Here is an 11,101-nt window from a genome sequence, read left to right on the forward strand (position 1 = left end):
AAAGGAACAACACAAGGTCAAATATATACGTGACGATTGAACTTGTGGTATCTCTCATTGATCGGGGTTTTGTAGGGCTGCCCGGATGAGAAAGACCAAGGAATTCGATGTGGATAGAAGTGTGCTGTGCACAGGGAGTGTTTTATTCCACCATTTGACCTCTCTCTCTGAAGGGAAAATAGAGTGGTGACTGGAGCTTGGTTTCTGATTGGAAGGACTGGGAGGCCAGTGAATTGAAAGAGCAGTGCTCCTGCTGACATGGTGCTCAGCGCCCAGTGAGCAAAGGTTGGAAGCTTGGACTCAGAAGTGTTGGTGTTCAGGGAGGATGTTGTCCGAGTTTGCAGCACATCGAGTCACTTGGCTGGTCTGCCTAATCGGGCCAGTTTCTGCCTTTCTAAGGGCAGCTTGAAAGTGGCTTGCAACCCTAGGGCATTTGCGGAGTAGTCTGCATGGGACCCCTGTGTGGGCCAGTGTAGACACAACCCAGGGAATTCCAGAGCTAATGATGAACACGTTTGTGAGGCTGGAGTTTGCTTCTCTGTGACATGGATTGAGCTGGAGTGCAAAGAAGTCTCTGGGTCTTAGGACTCACTGAGAGGGTCCGAGCCTGGCAGGGTGGTCGGATCAGATGTCTGTTTCCCAGCACCTTGGCCAGAGGGAGATTTGGACCCTGGGAAGCATCTCTGCTCAGCTTTCTTGGGTGAGCACCTCCGGCAAGGGGAGGAAGCGTGTGTGCTCACCTGTCATCGAGGAAGGTGTCTGGTTTCAGGTTTCATGTGCAGGTGGATTCCTCGTATGGCTCCCTTTCCTGATGGTGTTCAGGGTGCAAGAGGTGGGTGGACCCCTTGTCCCGGGCATCCCAGCTGTGCAGGAGCCCCCGGGGCACCTTTTCCCCTAGGGATTTGGACCAGGAAACTGGGAGGAGTCGGTGGTGAAGCCATCAGTTTATGCCTCAGTTTCTTCCCTGCCGAGATGGAGTGGAGACTCTAAGTGCTATGGAAATAGAAAGCAGGAGACGGGGCTGGGGGTGCCGAAGGGGAGGTGGGGGTGGTGTTCGCTATTCATATAGGGGCCAGGTGGTACTTCACTAGGAGGGTGATACTTGAGTCAAGATCTAAAGAAGGTGAGTGAGATCACATCGAGAGCATTGTAAACTGAAGGGAAAGCATGTGCAAAGGCCCCAGGCAGGAGTATACCAGGTGTGCGCAGGAGCAGCAAGAAGGCCCCGTGGCCACGGCAGACAGCTTAGGACATGACCTCAGGGAGGTGACAGAGTGTAACAGAAAGTCATTGCAGGCCCGTGACCCCATGGGACCCTGTCTCACTGGGCCATCCTGGCTTCAGGGTTGAGAACAGATGACAGAGGGTTGAAGATGGGCAAGGGAGGTCAATGATGACGCTTTTCCAGGAACTCAGGCAAGAGATGGGCTCCAGTGTGGACCAGACAGGTGGCCTCGGAAGGAGCGGTTAGTCCTATGGTGGGTACGTCTCGAAGACGGAGCTCACCGGATTTGCCGACGGCTTAGATATCGGGGATGGGAGAAAGGAGGACCTGGGGTAACTCCCAGCTGTTGCGGGCTGTCCCGAGCGAGGGAAGGAGAAGGTTTCTGGGGGTAGGAGGTAGTCCGTGTGCCGCATGCTGAGGAAGGTGCCTCTCCCGGTGGATCTGCTGAGGTTTGTGTCCGGGAGAACCTTTCACGTGTCCTCCCTCAGCAACGTTCAAGTACAAGTATCCCCCATTTTTTAAAAGTTCATGGGAAGACACTTGGCTTTTTGAAAAGATCTCCGTTATTACCTGGTTTCACTAATGGGAAGAAACCGGAAGAGGATTTTCCTCTTATGAAAAAAGTCGAACAGCGAGCATCTGTTTTGGGGAGGAGCACGACAGAGGCAGCGTGCAGCCTAACCACCGCTTCCTGGGAACCGCTGTCTGCGTCCAGCCACCGGCACTTTGAATTGTGTCTGTGAGCGTCTGCTGTGCTTTATCTCCATTTATTTTCAGCATCCGTTAGAACCTTGAGACCCGCATTTGAAGGATTATTTTCGCGTCCACGAAAAGAATTCGCAGTAGAGAGACATAGGCGAGAAATTGTCCACACCCACAGAACCCGAGTCTCCTCAGCACCCACCCACGCGGAGGAGAAGGTGAGGAGAAGAAGCCGCCTGGCCGGGACTACCGCGAGGCTCCCGTGCTCCCTGAGACCCCCGACGGAGAAGGGCGCGCTGGCTGTAGACGGTGGGGTTTCCGTGAGTTTTATGTGTGCAGGTGGTAGGTTACAGCGGGCTGTGTGTGGATGGCGGGTCACCCTCTCTGGGCCCGGATCCGCTGGGCTGGTCCCTTGAGTCCGTGTTTGCACGGATCCGGTTCTGGGAGCTCCCGCAGGCATTGATCTGCAGTTAGGGAGCCTCTGGCCGCCTGGTGCTCCCTGCTCCTGGCTTTCGGCCCCGCAGGGTCTCAAATGCCGCACCCGGTCGGGCTCGTACCGGTTTGGCGTCTGGAGAGTTCGGTAGCAGCCGCTCTCGGGCACGGCTGTGAGCAAGGTGTTCTGCGCGTCGGTTCCCGAGCGCAGAGTGTCTTCCTGTCTCAAGTGATGTCTCACCTCAAGGTCTGTCGTCGGTGTCTCCCGGGTGTCCGAGGCAGGGCTGTCCGTCCTCGGCGTCTGTCGTCGGTGTCTCACGGGTGTGTGTCCGGAGACAGAGGCGGCCGTCTCCCTCGGCGTCTGTCGTCAGTGGTGTCTACACGGGTGTCAGGGGACGCAGGAGCTGTCCCGTCTCCCTCGGCGTCTGTGCGTATTAGTGGTGTCTCACGAATTTGTCGAGGACAGGGCTGACCATCTCCCTCGGCGTCTGGCGTCCGGTGTCTCACGGGTGTCGGGGACAGGGCTGTCCGTCCCTCGGCGTCTGTCGTCGGTGTCTCACGGGTGTCCGAGGACAAGGGCTGACTGTCTCTCGGCTAGCGTCTGTTGTTGGTGTCTCATGGGTCGGAGCGGGGTTGTCCATCTCATGGCGTCTGTCGTTGGTGTCTAACGGGTGTCGGGACAGGAGCTGTCCGAGAGCAGAGGCTATTCCCTGTTCAGTACTTCATGGAGGAGGAGGAGGAAGTTCGGTGGGTTGTTCTGGAGCGGAGTTCGGGGTGATGGAGTTCTCACCCTGTGCTGCTGGTGACACTTGCTTCCGGAGGGAGGCAAACCCGCGTCTTCCCCCTTTGGGGCCTGTGACTCATGAGTCTCTGCTTTGTGGAGCTTCAATGTGGGGTCTGTGGTGACAGTTGTTCATATAGTGACACTGGCGGTTGGCTCCCATGCCCGACCCTTCTGGCGACCTAGTCCACTTGACTGAGCCTTCCCATACGCATTTCACGGATTCTAACCAGTTTTTGGTGGAGTGTTGTGGAAGAATTCGAATTCCAGCTGCTTCCTCTTGCTGCCCACACAGGGGCCCCCGATGTCATCCTCCCATGAGTCTCTTGCTGGCCTGTGGCTTCCACATGGTGGAGTAGCCTCTCCGCGGAGTGGGCGAACCGGGTCTGGGAGGACTTGGCTCCATCAGGAAGCTTTGATGTGGGCTCTGCTCCTGTGACCTGGTGCTGACCTGGTTGTTTGTAAGAGTACTTGACTCTGCGGTGATTTCAAGGTGCAGTGAACCTGTCACAGCAGCACCAGCTCTCATGCTTTATCTCCACTCGGACTCCCCAACTGTCGTTTCTTGCACCACATTTGCCACTTCACACGGGATACTTCAGTGCGTTTTACGAACGAGGACACCATCACGGAACCACCACATAGCCCTGAATGAAATCATCGCAGTTTCCTATTATAATCAGACCACAGGTGGTCCACTTGAACTTTAACTGTTATCTGTTGTTCTGCAGTGCCAGGTTCGTTTGTAATCTGCCTTAGACTTCCACACGTGCTGCACGGCTTTATTGATTTGGGCTTTAAATACTCCATCTAGAAGTAGCCTTTCTGGAAGGCTTATGTCTAACTTGGCTGTTTTCAGTGTCCGTCCATGTGGTGACATGCATCAGTCCTTAATTTTTTCACTGTGAGCTAAACATAGTAACATTTACCACTTAAAATATTTCCCACTAGGGTCACACAGTTCTCTACAGCCTTAGGTGAGTTCATGGTTGTACATCATTCTCTAGAACTTTTTCTTTCTCCTGAGGGAGCTATGTATGAAACACTAACTCCCATTCCCCTTTCCTCTCTAGCCCTGCAGCCCACGTTCAACTTTCTGTACCTCTGATACCTCATATGAGTGGAATCACACAGTATCTACCCCTTCTGTGAAAAAGCCAACATCCTGTCCTTGTTCTGATTTCGAGTAGAGCTGTCAATCTTCAGACTTGAGCATGGTGTTTGTTATAGATTTATTGAAAAAAATTACCCCTTATTCCTGTTTTCATGAGTGTTTATATCAGCAACAGACTTTGGATTTTGGATTTAGAACCTTTTCTGCATCAATTAATATGACCACATGTTTTTATTTAAAAATTTGTGTGGAGTATAACATTTGGTTTTCACTATATTGAACAATCTTTGAGATGTTTGTGAAGAGACACTTATGATGTAATATATATTTAAGAGCTCTTGGTTTTGCAATTTTCTGATCGAAGCTACTTACATCTATCTTAACGAGTGTGGAGATGTGTTTTTGTGTAATTTAAGCCCAGAGATTTAAGGTATTAGTGGTTAGGATTGAGGTATTCTACGGGTTGATTTAGGGTTATGGTTGGGTTTTAGAGGTTAGGGGTCTCCTGTCCTCTTCTGCACAGAGCCATTCTCCTCCAGTAACCAGTGATCTTTTTCGACACACATTATTTGGGCCTCTCTGTGGTCTGCTCCCTTCCTGCCCATCCTCTGCAGCCTCACCCCTCCCACCATGGCCTGCTGCACCCCTCTGTGTGGGCCACCCAGAGGTATGGTGTCCCACATGTACGCAGGCTAGGTCCAAGACTTTGCATTCACTTATTACCCTCCCAGGAGCACTCTTCTCTCCCCTGCTTCATGTTTGGCTTTGTTTCCCCATTGGCTGGGCCCGGTACTTGATGAAGCCTGACTCATGTCTGCTGGTTGAGGATATTGCACATCGTATTTTAAATGTAGTGCCGCCTTCCCGATGTGAGCAATTTGCTAACCTGCCGTGATGGGGCAGAGGCGATGGCCTTGTGTGCTGCGCAAAAATCAGTCTCAGAGGGCTCACCAAACTTACACTTGATGATGGGGGAGCTGCTGATCCTATGGTGGGGAGCAGATGGTCCCCTCAAGGGGGACCAGTCATGAGTGGTTGGACAAGACTCCCAACTTCCGTCTGGGGAGATGTAGACCTGGACCTGGAAGCTTACACCCCTTGAATTCCAAAGGCTGGGGACCCCTAAGCAAGCTCCTTCTTCTTCCAGGGAGTCACCTCTTTCCCCTTCCCTGACCATGGTTTGGACCTGATTCCTGACCTGGGGGGAGTTCGAGGTGACCCCTCACAGGAATACCAGGGGTTTACTGAGGACCTTGTCAGCAGGATGCCCAGTAGCCTTGAAGGGAGGAGGACAGAGGTGGAGACAGCTCTGTGGGGGCGATCCCTCAAAACAAAATGGGAGCTGGTGGCCGGCCCTGCTGTAGTTCCTACTGTAGAGGGCATAGAAACAAGGAGCTGTGCCCCAGGTGCTCCGCTCCTGGCAGGTAGGGGACAGGACCTGGGAGGTTTGCCGGGAGGCTCCTTCAGCACAGGGCGTGTTCTGGCTCAGCATGGAGTCCATGTGTGGCTGCATGGGCTTCAACCTCTCGTGTAGGCACCTTTGTAAGATGGGGTGTTGGCCGGCCCCCATCTCTGGGAGCAGGGTAGGAGGCCCTGGGCCGGGCACTCACTCCAGGAGGAGCCAGGAGAGTGGCTGTTGCTTAAAGCAGCCCAGGGCCTGACCCTTGAAGAAAGGTACACAGGTCTATGGCCTCAGTTTCCAGGGTCCTGCTGCCAGCCTCTGGCAGTGGCCCTCCTCTCACCCTGTCCTGTAGCTATGTGAGTGGCTATAGGCTGGTCCTGCAAGGCGGCAAAAGAAGCACTTCATGGTGGGACACAGGGTCACCTACTAGGTCTTCACTGACCAGCTGGCTGCTGTGCCTGTGCCCCTCTGTGTGAGGAGCGGGCGATGTGGTCCTTATGGTGGACACCAGCGTCACCTAGTACATCTTCACTGACTTGCTGGCTGCTGTGCCTGTGTGCCCCTCTGTAGAGGCCGGAGGGCGGTGGTCCTTATGGTGGGCACGGTCACCTGAAATGCGTCTTCACTGACCAGCTGAGAAACTGCTGTGCCTTGTGCCCCTCTGTGTGTATAGCAGCAGAGGCCGGAGCGAGTGGTCCTCATGGTGGACACACAGCGTCACTAAGTACTGCATCTTCAGCGATCAGCCAGCTGCCGTACCCTTGTGCCCCTCCGCATAGCAGGGGGCCGGTGGGTGAATTGCTCCCTCAATGTCAGCGGTGCCTCATGGCGGACACAGCGTCACCTAGTACATCTTCAGCGATCAGCCAGCTGCCGCCTGCTTGTGCCCCTCAGCTGAGGCCAGTGAGTACTCCTCCAAGGTCACGGTGCCTCACCCAAGCTGGACACAGCGTCACTAGTAAAGTCTCACCAACCACCAGTTGCTGGGCCTGTGTGCCTCTCTGGGAGGCAGGTGGTGGTCATGAGGTCTGCGGTGCCCTGCTCTGGCAGGATGTGTCCATGCAGCACATGGCGATGATCAGCCGCTTCTGTGAGCAAGCGCTGCACTCCTCTGTAGAGATGGGCGACTGGGTAATACGCGGATGGACATAAGTTCAGTGTCGCATATGTAGGTGGCAAATTACTGTCACTTTTTTTGAATTTCTACTAGGTAGCCAATGAAAACTTCAACTATACGCGCCCGGCCTTGTGCCAGGCCCACAACCTGAGCAACTTTTACTATGCCAGGGGCCTTTTTGGGGGTCAGTGGTGGAGGGTTCACTAGCTGTGGCCTGTCACCAGGCAATAGAGGTCTGACCTGGCCAATACGGATGAAGCCATGTGGCCTGACAAGAAACCACCTGAACCACAAGCACAAGCCGGAGGCCACGTGGGACCTAGAGGCTGCTGGCTGTGCCCCACGCGGTCTGAAAGTGCTGAGATTCGGGCGGTCCCAAGAAGTCACACCAGGACATCCAGAACACACAAGGGAGTCGCCCCGTCTGTCAAGTGGCCTCTCTGGCAGAGCCATAAGAGCTTAGATTCCTTCTGTCCCCTCAACTGTGGAGATCCAGCACTGCCCGCTCGGGCATGTCCAGGAGCCCCTAGCTGCCCCCATGCACAGGAGGCCTGCCTGGGGGCACAAGTTCCTTTCTTGTGGTCAGTGCATTTCGATCATTTCTGGGTCATTTGCAGCTGCGGAGCGGCTCCAGTTTTATGTCGAATGGCTTTCTGTGTCAATGCTGAGCAACCATCTTTAAAAAGAAACATGTTGAGGAAAAGGTTTTCTCCTGGTTTCTAAACAGACATCGCCTGGTGGGGAGCGGCCCTGCAGCAGCCTTGCTGGAGCCAGAACAGGCCCTGGCTGGGTCTTCCTCCCAGTCCTGCACCTCGCAGCAGCCATGGGCCTTCAGGGTCAGAGTGCGCCCGAGCCACCTCTCAAGCCCCAGTCCTGACCACGCCCAGAGGCTGTGACCGCCTTACGGCCTCAGGAGCATCAGAGCCCTCTGTGGAGTTATTTCTGGTTCCTGCCTTGGTTTTAAATGGCTATTTCTGTGTGCTGAGTGATGTTTGGAATGTGGGCACTGGCTCTGTCTGGATGCATGTCCTGTTGGGATCCCTCAGGTGTGCCCACTGGAGGTTCTCTCTGGAACATCTGCCTGCACTTCATCTTAGCAAGCATTCACTGAGTGCCTACTGTGAGCTCGGTCTACAACAAGGGGCAGCGAGAGCGGGGAGCAAGATGGGGTCCCTGCTCCAGGGCCCTCTGGGACTCGCGATGGCCCCGTCCTCCTGACTCACTACTTTCCTATTGTGGTGTAGGCGTGGACATACGACTGATACTGTGCAAGCACTTTTCAGGGTACAATTCGAGTGGCAATACGTACATTCACTGCTCTCTGCACCTGCCACCTCCATGTCGCCTGAAGCTTCATTTGTCATCCCAAACTGAACCTCTGCCCACAGAGACCTAACCCCCATTCCCCCTCCCCAGCCCCTTTTCATGGCTCCTTCCACCTCTGTGAATTGGAGTGCTCTCCGTCCTCACAGTAGGGTCCTCCAGTATGTATCTGTCCTTTAGGACTACACGAAAGCATTTCACGCAACACAGTGGACCTAAGGTCTGTCCCCATGAGCCTGGACCTGACCCACTTTTCCCCAAAAGAGTGAGCATAAGCCTCTCCCTGTGTCTAAGCTAAGCCTCCTCTCCCCTCTGCTCCTCATCTTTCTCAGCCTGAAGATAATACCAACCAATCTGCAGCTTTGAAGACCTGTTCAGTCAGATGCCGGACCCCCAGGGCCTTGGGCCCTCCCACCTACCCCATCTATCTCATAATCGTTTGCACTGCAACCCCCCACCAACCACGACCACCTGCCTTCCACAGAGTGTCCCCATCTCAGAAACACCAAGTCCAGACCCTTGGGAGACCTCGGTGACTTCTTGCCTGCACCACCAACTGTAGTAGGTGGCTACTGGAGAGCATTCAATGTCCTAAACATTTAAAAAGGCATATGTGAGTCTCTCTCTGCTGCCTTGGGGTAACAGTTGGGAGCAAGCAAGAAAACCAAGCACAGAGATTCACTGGAAGAGGCTGAGTGATGAGGAGTGTTAGGGGAATAGGGCCTGGAAGCTCTGACTGTCCCCACCTGACGTTCAGGTCTCCCCCAAGGACCTCCCACACGTTGTGCACTGGTGTCTTCCTGGAACCCTGACCTGGCTGCATTTCAGACAGCTCGCGGTGGTACCCTCACTTTATGGGGGAGGAGGTTTGCTGAAATCCATAGTGTGTCCCTGCTGCCCCACCTGGATCACATCGTCTGTAGGACCCAAGACTGTGGAGTCTGGCCTGGAGGAATTCTGAGAGCTGGTAGGTTGGAGGGCTGCAAGGCACAGAGAGTTTTCCAGAAAGCTACAAAGCTACCTTCCTACAGTTTTGAATCAAAGCCTTGAGATCTTTAAAATGCCAGCAGTGTTAACAGCATGGGCCAGAAAAGCAAATGTCCCTGTGCACCCAACACCACTAAGCTATTGGCCATTTCTTGTCCCTTGGGCTGAGTACACAAAGTTGGGAGTGGGGGCTTGAGGAAGGGGAGGGTCTTGGGCCAGACTTTGTGTTTCGGACAAGGCCATCAATCTCGTGCTGGCGTGAGGCAGGCCTGTATGGAGACCCCAGCTGCAGCCACTGCTGTTTGCTGACTGATGCCCCTCAGCCCTCCCAAGTGCACACCTGCTGCTGAGGGCACCTGCCCCCTCCTCCTGGGGAGGTTCTCTCCACCAGCGGTGCCTCCCTTCTGCAAGTCACTGCCAGCCTGCAGCCTGAGTGTGGACACCCTGAGTTCCTCTAGCTCTGGGGGCGCCTACCCCCTCCTCCCTGTGGAGGGCTCTCTCTTAGCCTGTGGTGCCTCTCCCCCTGCAAGTCACTGCCAGCCTGCAGCCTGGGAGTGCTGGATGCCAGTGGGCCTCCAGTCACGAGGACCTCGAGGCCAGTGCATGTGGGACCTGGTCTCCCAGCAGGCCGCGGCACCCAGGCCGCCACGGTGCTCGCTCTCACTCTCCTTCTGCAGGCTCACTATGCCGTGTGCCTCCCTCCAGGCCCCCTGGGCCCAAAGTCCTCCTCTGCTTGCAGGGAACCCACCTCGGCCCATTCTCTACTACACATGCTGGGACTGGGAGTGGGTCATCTGGGACCTTCTAGACTCAACCGGTGCCCATGACATGGAGGCACAGTCGGCCTCACAGACTGCTCAAGAGGAGACTCAGCGCCAGAAAGATGCGCCAGCTGCAAGAATGCAAGTGACCCAGAGTAGGCACACAGGCCTTGCACAAAGCACAGTGCAGGCACCTAGCCACCTGAGGTCAGGAAATCCGGTGAGGGTGGCCTGGTGGGAAGGCCACACAGAAAGGGTTCCCCACAGAAGAGGTAGGCGACAAGGAAGACAACAGGACAGAGCTGCAAGGAGGTCGATGGAAGAATCAGAGGATTGCAGAGGCCTTGGGAAGCTTGGAAGAGCTCTGGAATGTGTTTGGCTGAATCGCTGTCATTGGTCAGAAAAAGGTCACAAACCCCCATCAACACTGGATGATTTACTCTTCGTTGGTTCTAAGGAATCAGTGTACCTGCCATGAGAGAACCTCACATTGCGTTAAGTGGATATACCTACTTTTCAGGACTAGATTTTACTTACCAAAGAGAGTGCTGGCATAGGTCTTTCCATTCTTTGTACAACTGGTGTTCTCTATTTTTCCGAGCAGATTCCTGCCAGTTGCTCATCACTGCTCACCCTGAGGTGACTATGTCACCTCCCACAGTGAACATGACAGGTATGGGTTGGGGGTGCTCACTGATGAAGCCCAGTGCTCAGTACACAGCAGGGCCCCCAGATCCTCTGCTGAATGAGGGAGGGCCTGAGGGAGGATGGAAGGGGAGAGAGCAGGCTATGCACCAACGCTAATGCCCAAGGAGATGGATAATTTTACTTAAAACAAATAATAAACAGTATACAGAACATGAAAAGATAAAGTAACAGTCAATATGTACCAGAGAGAAAGAACATAGGGGGAGGGGATGAAACACTCACAAGCGGAAGGACGTCGGGTTGGTGAAGGAACTAAGGGTAATTGCACAAGGAGCTCTCCTGCAGGGCTGTGGGGGCCTGGATGTGGCTCTGGGAGCCCTGCAAGAAGCAGGAGTAGGGACAGGGGTTGCAGGATAGGGGCAGGGGACAGGGAGCAGGGACAGGTGCAAGAGCAGGGGACAGGAGCAAGGGGAGGGACAGGGTCAGCAGCAGTGGCAGGTGCAGGATCCAAGGCAGGAGCTGGGTGAGGGGCAAGAACAGGAGCACAGGCAGGGGCAGGGGGAAGGGGCAGCAGTTCTGGTAGGGGCGGGGGCAGGATCTGGGGCAGGA

At 54.8% G+C, this 11,101-nt stretch overlaps 1 pseudogene; it reads left to right on the forward strand.

Annotated features, from left to right (window-relative positions):
• LOC103662551 overlaps positions 1 to 10,517 on the forward strand; it is a 27,991-nt pseudogene extending 17,474 nt beyond the window's left edge.
• The last annotated feature ends 584 nt before the right edge of the window (positions 10,518 to 11,101 follow it).

This window comes from Ursus maritimus, unplaced genomic scaffold (genome assembly GCF_017311325.1).
Source record: "Ursus maritimus isolate PB19 unplaced genomic scaffold, ASM1731132v1 scaffold_16, whole genome shotgun sequence".
Lineage (NCBI taxonomy): Eukaryota > Metazoa > Chordata > Mammalia > Carnivora > Ursidae > Ursus > Ursus maritimus.